The following is a 10,863-nucleotide window of genomic DNA, read 5'->3' on the forward strand; positions in this document are numbered from 1 at the left end:
TTTTTTTTGCAAAAGAATCATTTTGGCATAACGAAAAGAAAGCAGTTAACGTTGTATCCGGTGGATTCAGGGCTCTTTGTTGCGCGTTGGATACCGAAAAATAAACACGTTGAGCATTCTGTAAATGTACCGCTAAGTGAACAACAGCTGGACTTTGTTCATGTATCGGAAATGAAAGAACTCGCCAAACAGCTTCATTACTGTTTATGATCTTCCAGCCTGATATTGTACGATTTCATCGATATCACTGGTATCGGACTGCAAGCCAAAAACTGCCATGTCACTGCCTTTGTTGAAGTATTTACATATGTATTTGAATGCCTTCACGGAGTTACAGTATTCAACGTTAATGTGTGCATTAAATATTTTGATAATAAAGGGGAGTATGGAACAACCCTCTGGTTATCTACTTGGATGGTGGTACCGTTACGCTTCTTTATTATTGCTGTTTTACCACCATCTTCAGTAGATCTTCTTCTATATTATGGGTAACCATAATTGCCAGTAATTGGGTTGGGTACTAAAAGTCGAGGATATTGCTTTGTGCACCTTCCTTTGGCCATGCATGGTGATTTTTCATTCTGTGCATGGCAAGGTCCATGTATCATATTTTTCACCACAATACCATATAAGCCCTTATCGACATTTTCATCAGGTATTTCAGCGGAAACCACATCGTCAATTTCATTAGAAGTAATTTTATCATGTAGCCAGATTAGTATATAATATAATATAATATAATATAATTTATTCCGGAAAAAGCCCGTGGGCCATAGGAAAAATACACAACAAACAAACAACAAATTAACTACATTAAATTAAAACTATTTAAAGAAAACGCTCCCGATGCACCGCTGCAATCCTGACAAACCTTGCTATCCTTTTAATACTTAGGAAATTTGTATCTTTCATTCTATCTACCATCCATATCTCATTCAATTTTTCTTTACCATACATCTCACGCCTCCAATCATTCAATTCGACACATTCACACACAAAATGTATTAAACTTTCATCCTGAGATCCGCACATAGGACAAGCAATAGATTCTACCTTCTCCCCTTTTCTCCCTTGATACTTTCTTTTCTCCCCAATCAAAAATCCATTTCCCCTCCAATCCAAATAAGCCTTCAAATCCTCTCTACTTAACCCAACCTTCCAAAATACCTCCTCCCCCCAACTACCCTTTATCTGTCTATACAATTTTAACGACCCTGAACGATCCAGACTTGCCCACCATATCTGTATTTTTTGGTTCTTCAACCTCTCTTGTACCTCCCTTATTACTATTTCCTCCATACCCATAATCCCCTTTCCTTCATTCCACCATTCCCCTAATCCACACTTATCTAAGATATCCTTAAACTCCGCCGGCCACCCTGTTTTACTATTCTGTCTCAACGCCTCTAAGTATGCTGCCTTTGCTACCGTAAATCTCTGCATACCCAGTATCCTAACCCAATATCTCACCATGGTCACTAGCCTCATAGATCGCAGTGATACTAGCCCTAAATCTCCCTGGATTACTCTTATAATATCTCATCATAACCACCTCAAGTTTTGGACCTTTCCGATAGCCCCAGATCTCTGCTCCATAATGCATCGCCGGTACTATCTTACTTGTCCAAATCCTCTTATGTACTCTAATATCTCTCACCCGTCTAAGACTACTCCTCGCTATTTCACCGCTAATATACCTCCCCCTTGCATTCGCTAGATCCAGATGCCCACTGAATTTCCCATTACTAGTAAACTTTACCCCAAGATAAACAAATTCATTATTCACTGTTATAGTTTCACCTTTAAAAAAAAAATTCACATCTTCACTTTCTATGGCTTTACGACCAAATACCATCACCACTGACTTCGATGTGTTCAGGATTAACTTCTTCTCTTCCAAATAAACCTCCGTAATCTCTAATAATTATTGCAGTTTCTCCTTTGTTTCAGCCAGCAATACGATGTCGTCAGCAAATAGTAGTAAGAACAGTTTAAGCAAATCTATCGATAACATTGGTGCATTATTCTTAGCGAAAAATTCATTGGCATCATTTAAATAAAGGCTAAACAATTTTGGTGACAGCACACATCCCTGCTTTAGTCCCAATAAAGATTGCACCGGAGTTGAGCACTTTCCCGCCACTTTCACTACTAACTTCACGTACTTATACATTTCGCACAGCAACAATACGAAATAGTGAGGCAGGTTCCTATCGACATTATCATACGCTCCTTTCCGGTCTAAAAAAGCTGCATATAACCTCCCCCCTTTTCCTTTCCTATACTTCTCTACCATAATTCTAAAAGTAAAAATATGATCTACTGCACTATGATTTTTTCTAAACCCTACCTGAAAAGGTGATAGCAGTTCCTTTACCTCCAAGCACTTCCCTAATCTTGAGTCTATAACCTTGCAGAAAATCTTACTCATCACATTTCCTAAACTAATTATTCTATAATTACTATGATCCTGTCTGTTACCTTTTTTGAAAATTGGTATTCCTACTGACACATTCCACTGATCAGGCCATTTCCTTTTTTTCAGTCACAAAACTGAAAACTGCTGCTAAAACTGGTACTAGAGCTGTTTTCCCCATTTTCCAAATCTTTGCTGGTATTCCATCCACCCCCAGCGCCGAAGATCCCTTCATTCCTTTTAGGCTTGCACAAACTTCCTCTACCTTGATCGGTTCTAATAGACTATAATCCTCTTGTCTTAAGGGGAAACCATTCTGCTCTCGTAGCTCCTCTGCTAAACTCCCTATACCGTCTCCATATTGCTCCCTTTTGCTACTGTCCTGCTCCAGGTATGTTTTCCACGACTCAGCTGGAGGTATGTGTTTGTCGTTGGCCTTGAATTCCCGCCTTACTTCACTCCAAAACTGTTTTGGGTCTTTTGACAAGTATTCCTCGCTGATCTTTATAGCCCTAATCTCTTCTACTTGTTTTTTTCTCATTTTTATTAACCTTTTGTAGATTTTTCTCTCTGTTCGGTACTCCGATAAGTGTTTATTCATTTCCTGGTCATTTAGTGCTCCTTCAGTTTCCTGAGAAGTTGAATAAGGTTTACTTTCAGCCTCCGACAATCCTCATCAAAGAATTCGTTTGTATTTCTCACCATCTCCTTGTTATTTGATATTCCACTGCATTTCTGATATACTTCCTCTGATATTTCTTGCACGGCTTCTTCTAACTTCCCTTCTCCCAGTATATATATGCATTCCTCCGCCCTTTTCTGCATCTGTTCACTTTCCAACAATTTTTCAAACGGTTTTCCTCCATACAATCTACCTTAACCTGCTGCTTCATTACCTTCCTACCCTTATCTTCCATCTTCCCCTCATTCTTCCAACTATATCTCTCACCCTCTATCTCATTCATCCATTTCTTCGCCTGTCCTGCCTTCATGACTACCTCTATTGGCTGGTGGTCTGATCCTACAACATCCATAACATAAAAATCCAAACAATTTTCCCATAACCTCCTATCAACCATAATATAATCAATCACGCTAGGCTTCCCCGAACTAAAGTACGTAAAATCTCCCCTTTCATGATCTTTACCCACCCTTCCATTCAAAATTATCAACCGACCATCACTACAAAAATTTATCAACTTATGGTCCCACCTATTTTTCCTCCTAGTTTCATCTTTGCTTGTCCTACCTTTCGGGCATCCATTTCTTCCATACCATTCAACCATACTCTCCATTCCTGATTAACAAGGGTTGCCAAGATTCACCTGTATGTCTTCAACCTCCGTACTCTTACCCGTGTAGGCGTTGAAATCACCTAGTAATACAAAAAAATGGTCACTAAACACCTCAACGTAATTAACATACTCCTCAATTAATATGTCCATGTATATTCATTCATATAAGAACTATTTTCAGGGGATATATATACACAGCCTATAACATACCTCTTATCCCAAATGGACATTTGTAACCACACTATATTTTCTGACGCACTTAATAGCCAATGGATGCTATCAAATATATCATCCCGGATCAATATCGCTATCCCCCCATAATGTCGACCATTACTCGATTTATTTCTCACTCTTTCAAAAACATTGTACCCTTCAACACTTAATGGGTTTTTCCCATCACTCCATGTCTCTACTAGTCCAACTATATCTTTCTTGTCATTATCAATACACGCTTCCTTGAACAGATTACTTAGTTTTGTCGCTGAAAACCCTTGTATATTCCAATGCACCATGCGTACTACCCTTTCACTAGAATTTTCACTATGGCCCCCCGTTTCATATTCATCACCAGCAGTTACTATAGTCCCTTGACTCGGCTGTTCTCTTGACACACTTTCACCATCATTTGCCCTCACCTCAAGACCACTGCCCTCAATTGGTGCTTCCTGGTTGAGCACTCCCACTAATCGTGACTTTCTGTTAGGCTGATTTTGATCGTCACTTGGACTTATTATCCTAGCATGGTCGCGTTTGGCCCGTGGTTCAGGCCTCCCGGGCATCTTCAAAGCAACCGTATTTTTCGGTGTAATAAATGTCGTTGTGGTTCGAATATCCGTGTTTGGATCGTCCAATTCATTTTCATTGGCTGAAAAATATCCTTGCAAGCTACCTGTAGATTCTGACCTGCATGTGGCAGTCCTCATTTTTGCCATTCCACTGAGTATATCCAGCATCGCACTGACCCAAACACTTTAAGTTTTATTATGTAGATTATCAGTGATTTCAACTTTTGCTGGAAGACACGGGCCGTAATGTCATGTCTATGAACCGCCGATTGTCCTTGAAGTAAATGCTGCTGTATCTCGTCCCAAGATTGATTACATGTAAAGGTAATAAATAAATCTGGACGACCATAGAGACGAAAATACGCAATAGCAAACGTTCTGATTCAATCTTTGCATACATATCAACGATGTATTGGTGAAGCAATTGACGGCATTTTAAAATATAATTATCTTCATTGTGACGAATCATTAGCCTATAGGAAAAATAATTCATTCCGCTGTATTTCTTATCCATTTGTTTATTAGTCCCAAAAAATTATAGGATATTGTCGGGCATCATAGCATCCATGAGTTTCAAAAATTCTTACCAACTGAGTGTTTTGCTTATGAAGAATAATATCTGGAGGTAAAAACTGATCACTGACAATAACGATTGCCACTTCGTTAATAGTTGGAGAAAGCTGAATTGCGTTTTTCATTTGCTACAGTAATCTGGAAGGTTGCAGTAAAGATCACAATCTAGTAGTGTTCAGGGTTAATTTAAAGCTGAATTTCGGAAGGGTAACTACCTCCCAGGAAGTCATGACGCTGATAGATTCCAGGATGAGAATTTAAGAGAAACTTTCCAGGAATAGCTGACTACTAAACTCGAGAGTTTAAAATTTGACAATGAGGGAGATCGTTGGAATAGATTTAGAAAAATAGTTTGTGAAATTGCTGATGGTGTTTTAGGAAAAAAAAATTAGGACTGCAGAGAGGAATGTTAGTGGAAAGCTTTATGTTTAATAGAGAGGAAAAGGGGCTTGTACAAGAAATATCTGAGTGATAGATCATATAAAACAAAAAGAATGTAAAGAAAGTGGAGAAAGAATTGAAATATGAACTTTTAAATAGATAGATAGATACATTTTCCATATAGCAGTAAAATAATGACACAACAGTTCACACATCTCCACAATGCCATATAGCTACACCAAGATGAAAAATTTCAATAAAAGAACGGAAATCCTTCTGGCCTCCCTTATGTACTGTCATGGATGATAGTTCAGCTATGGATTTTGAAATTGGTCATCATTGGCACTGTTTCACCAGTCTTAGCATCATATTGCCTGAATTGCAGCTATTAAGTAGATTTAACTAGTTTTTATATACTAAACTGTAATCTAAACTAGAATTAACTTAGGATGTGTCCTCACTGCGAATGATATGAAAACTTCATCAAACGAGACAAGAAGCTTTTATGAGTCTTTGTTGTCAAAACTGATTGCAATACCGTTGGTGTCAAATCTAAAAGCAGTGTCAGACAAAATTTGACAATGTGGAAGATCGTTGGAATAGTTTTAGAAAAACGATTTGTGAAGTTGCTGATGGTGTTTATACAGTTTATATGTTTATATAGCAGTAAAATAATGACACAACAATTCACATATCTCTACAATGCCTCCATGGGCTGTAGGAGGGGGGGGGGGGCTATGAAAAGCTCAAGTAAACATTAAATATATAAGTCTTAATATATAAAGCATTGGCTTCATAAAAAGACCATGGATAAAATTGTCAAGGATCTGGAGGATGTAGCTAGACGGTATAATAGTAAAATATTGTACTGGTAGGTTAATAAATTAAGGGATACTTAATAATTAATTAAATTATGGTCAATCCAGTCTTGTCTCAGTTAAAGATAGGAACGGGGCCACAATTAGCGATAAAGAAGGAGTTAAAGAGAGATGGGTGGATCATTTTGAGAATGTGTTAAACCGAAATACAGCTGCAGGAAAAGATATAGATGAAAATGAAAAAGTTTGTGATACCTTGGATGTGAAGGTAGATTTATTTTTTGAGGAAGAACTAGCGACAGTACTAAAAGAATGAAAAAATAATAAGACTCCTGGTGCTGATAGTGTGGTAAACGAGTTTCTTAAATATAGTGGCTCTGAGGTTAGAAAAAGTTACTGAATATCATGAATGCGATTTTCGAAAAAGGGAAATACCCAACGACTTTAGAAAAACCTTTATTAAACAACTGTATAAGAAAGGTGATAAGAGTGTTGTAATTATCGAGACATTAGTCTGGTTTCTGTAGATAGCGAATTACTTAGTAATATGATACTTTTTAGACTGAAAGATGCTGTAGACAAAGTTGTAAGAGGAGAACACTGCTGTTTTAAAACAGTTAGTGGATTTGTTGACCAAATTTCACTCTTAGGTTAATAATTGAGAAGTGTCTGAGTTAACAAACACCTTTGGTCCTCGGTTTTATAGATTATGAGCAAGCATTCAATTCTGTTGATAGAAGAGCTCTAGCAAAGGTCTTATCATTGTATGGTATACCAGACAAATACATTAAAGTGATTAGTGCTATGTACGAGATTAACACTGCTGCGGTTAAGGTAGGAAATGAGGTTAGCAGCTGGTTTGTATTAGATTAGGAGTTAAGCAGGGTTGTGTCCTATCCCCCTTTAGTTCTATCCCCCTTCATATTGATCGTGTTGATGGACTTTGTCTTAAGGAGCACAGGAAGGGCAATGGGAGAACATGGAATCAAATGAGGAGGGAAAACATTCCTAAACTTAGATTATGCTGATGATTTAAGCATTCTTGATGAAAGTGTGAACAAAATGAATGAACTTTTAAAGGTTTTGAGAGTTCAGGGTGCTAAAATAGGATTAAAAATTAGACCTCCGTTGCCTGTGCAACGGGAAGTGTTGCAGCAACTGTGCCCTGTTCCTTAGGGCACAGTTGCGGAGCAACACGTGCAACTGTGCCCTACGGGACACAGTTGCGGAGCAACAGTCTCCATTATGTCCTTCAGAGGACATTTTTCTAATGCGGTTTCGATTGTTATCTTGAAGCATCTTTGATATGGTTTTATTTTGAGCTCCTACTAAACTGAGTTTGGTAATCGAACAGATCTGTAAAAGTTCTTCATGGATTCAGCATTAATTTATTTCTAAAACGTTTACTTCCGAAGCTAGGGCCATCTTAACTTGACGCCAATTCGAAGTTTTATGTTTCGAGACACACATTTCGGGAATTATTTCCGGGAAATCTGAAAGAGATACGGAAAAAACAAAATAAAGTTTTCCGCTTAACTTCTGATGGACTAAGCTAGGAAAATATAAAACAAACAAAAATTGGCAAAAATTGGAAATTGCTCCGAGGACATGACAACACTTCTAAATAGAAAACCTACAGGAGGAATTTTATATCCGGAAAACTATTGCAAGTTCCAGTCTTATGGGATCGAGATCTGTCAAACCGCGTTGGAAAAAAAATTCTAGCTGGCCCAGAACCGAAGTTACCTCCAGAACGTCGAAACTTCGGAAATTATTTCTAAGAGAACGAAGCAACTTGGTATAAAGAACACTTCACTTCTTCTTGCATAACTTTCATAGCACTACTCGATAATAATAAAATAGACATCAAAATCGAAAATTTAAGAAAATTTCAAAAAATCGGAACGAGATTCACTTTTCCGGAATTATTTCCGGGAAATCTGTAAGAGCTACAGAATTTCATGCTTCAGTTCTCGAAAACATCAATAAAAGTTCTATATGAGTTTAAATTATTTTATCTCTAAAACGTTTACTTCCGAAACTAGGGCCGTCTTTACTTGACGCCAATTCGAAGTATTATGTTTCGAGACGCACATTTCGGGAATTATTTCCGGGAAATCTGAAAGAGATACGGAAATAACGTCTTATAGTTTTCTGCTTAACTTTTGATGGTCTAAGCTAGGCAAATATAAAACGAACCAAATTCACCCAAAAATTTAAATTGCCCCGAGGGCATGACAAAACTTCCAAATAGAAAAACCCACAGAAGAAATTTTATTTCGGAGAAACTATTGTAAGCTCCAGTTGTTAGGAGATCGAGACCTGTCGAGCCGCGTTGGAAAAAAAATTCTAGCTGGTCCAGAACAGAAATTACCTCTAGAACGTCGAAACTTCGGAAATTATTTCTTAGAGAACGAAGGAACTTGGTATATAGAACACTTCACTTCTTCTTGCATACTTTTCATAGCACTACTCGATGAAAATATAAGAAATATCAAAATCGAAAATTTGAGAAAATTCAAAAAAAAATCGGAACGAGATGGACTTTTCCGGAATTATTTCCGGGAAATCTGTAAGAGCTACGAAATTTTGTGCTCCGGTTCTCGAAGAGACAAATGAAAGTTCTACATGAGTTCAGCATAACTGTATTTCTAACAAGTTTATTTCCGAAGCTAGGGTCGTCTTAACTTGACGCCAAACATCGAACGCAGAGTTTCTAAGAAAAAAACGGTTTTATTTTTTTTTATGGAAAACTGTTAGAAATTTTAGGAACTTCTCTGGAACTTTTTTACTCTGTTTCACGTTTCCCTTCCCTCTGAAAAATCTCAAATTTTTAACTCTTACCACTTCGGAGCTACAGGTCGCTGATCACGGTGAAAAAAAAAAAAAAAAAAACTACGAAAGCAGTAGTGTTGCTCCGCAACACAATTAATGCTTAGAAGTCTAAGGGTCACTAAGGGTAGGAATAAGTGAAAATGAAAAGCTGACTCTGGGTAACGAAAAGATTAATCAGGTGACCAATTTTGATCTAGGTTTTGAACTAAGGATGCTAAGAATGAGCTAAGTAAGATGTCCATGATAATTGTTAATTATTGTAAAATAAAACTTTGACTTAAAATATTGAGCTTAGTTTCCGGGTTTTATTGAAAATTATTTATTAAGCTTTGAATCGAAATGAATTAGAAAAAAGGAAAATTATTTGGATTTCTCAAACTCCATCAATTGGCTATGTAGAGTTTATAGTAATATATCTTGCGTGCAGTTCAAAGTTGAACAATACAGATAATGAATAAGAATTGATGTTCTCAGATTCAGTCAAATGACTTTTTTTTTTTTTTTTTTTTTTTTTTTTTTTTTTTGCAAAACCAAATTTAAAAATCCAAAACTGTGCCTTAAGCTGCAAATTGAATCGTGTTATCTCTATTTATTTATCTGTTTTTTTCTTCTGTTGGAATTCATCTATTTTTTTGATGATTTTTTTTTATACACAAACCAATGACCAAACTGCTTTATGCACTGCTTCATGAAAAAAAGCATCTATGTATTGTAGTTACAACTTTCCCGATTATGCTGAAAATAATGCTACTAAGTAAATTTGAATAAGAAAAAATTGAAAATGTTGAACTTCATCAATTGATACAGTAGAGATGATAGTATCCAGATGTAATATAATACATTCATATTTAACCCTCTCATCGACATATCGGTCCTTTCAGTATTCATACATTGCGTCAGGTTGTGTATTTTTTGGTGTCCCAAAGACCCATATTACTCCCAGCGTTGTCAACACAGTACTATTGCCAGTTTTTGGTGTAATTTAGAGGTCCTGGTACTACCTACAGTAGGAAACATATTTAGAAATAAAAAGGTTTATTGACCTGTTTAGATTTTCTGTTATATTATTTTAATCATCACAATTTCTTGTAGGAGTTATTGCTCATGACGGTCTGTTATATATCGTTGGCGGAGATGATGGCTCGTCAAATATTTCTTCCGTTGAAGTATACGATCCTGCTTTGGACTCGTGGACCCTACTTACTGCGCACTTGGCTAATGGACGGAGCTGTGCTGGTGTTGTTGTAATTAATAAGCCACTGTAATCGTTTTCTTTTCTTTTTTTGAATAATTTTGGAAAGCCAAAAAAATATCACAAAAATTGTTCGGACATGGGACTAAATTTGAACCAGTAATATATTGAACATGACAAAACTATCAAAAAATTGTCAAAAAGATCTGGATATGTAGTTTTGCCTCGTCTTGTTATCCTAGAAAAGAGCTGAATCTCATAAAATTACTTTGGCAACCTATTTTGACTTCCTACATTTTTGTTCTGTTTCAAAACCGTCCCATATTATATTACCTCAAACTAAAAGAATTCGACAAATATATCGGGCCGTGCGGTTGGAAATAATAGAGATGACTTGGCTATAGAGAATAATGTAAGGCTATATAGTATATATAAGAATAAAGATGACTAAAGATGTACTAGGCTATAAATATGTTATTAGCTTTCAAATTTAGTTTTAAACACGTTTTGTTAAACAGTTATGTTTTAAACACGCTTGAATTCTCAACTTATTAATTTGTATCTTCTT

This window comes from Artemia franciscana, chromosome 10, assembly GCF_032884065.1.
Source record: "Artemia franciscana chromosome 10, ASM3288406v1, whole genome shotgun sequence".
Classification (NCBI taxonomy): domain Eukaryota; kingdom Metazoa; phylum Arthropoda; class Branchiopoda; order Anostraca; family Artemiidae; genus Artemia; species Artemia franciscana.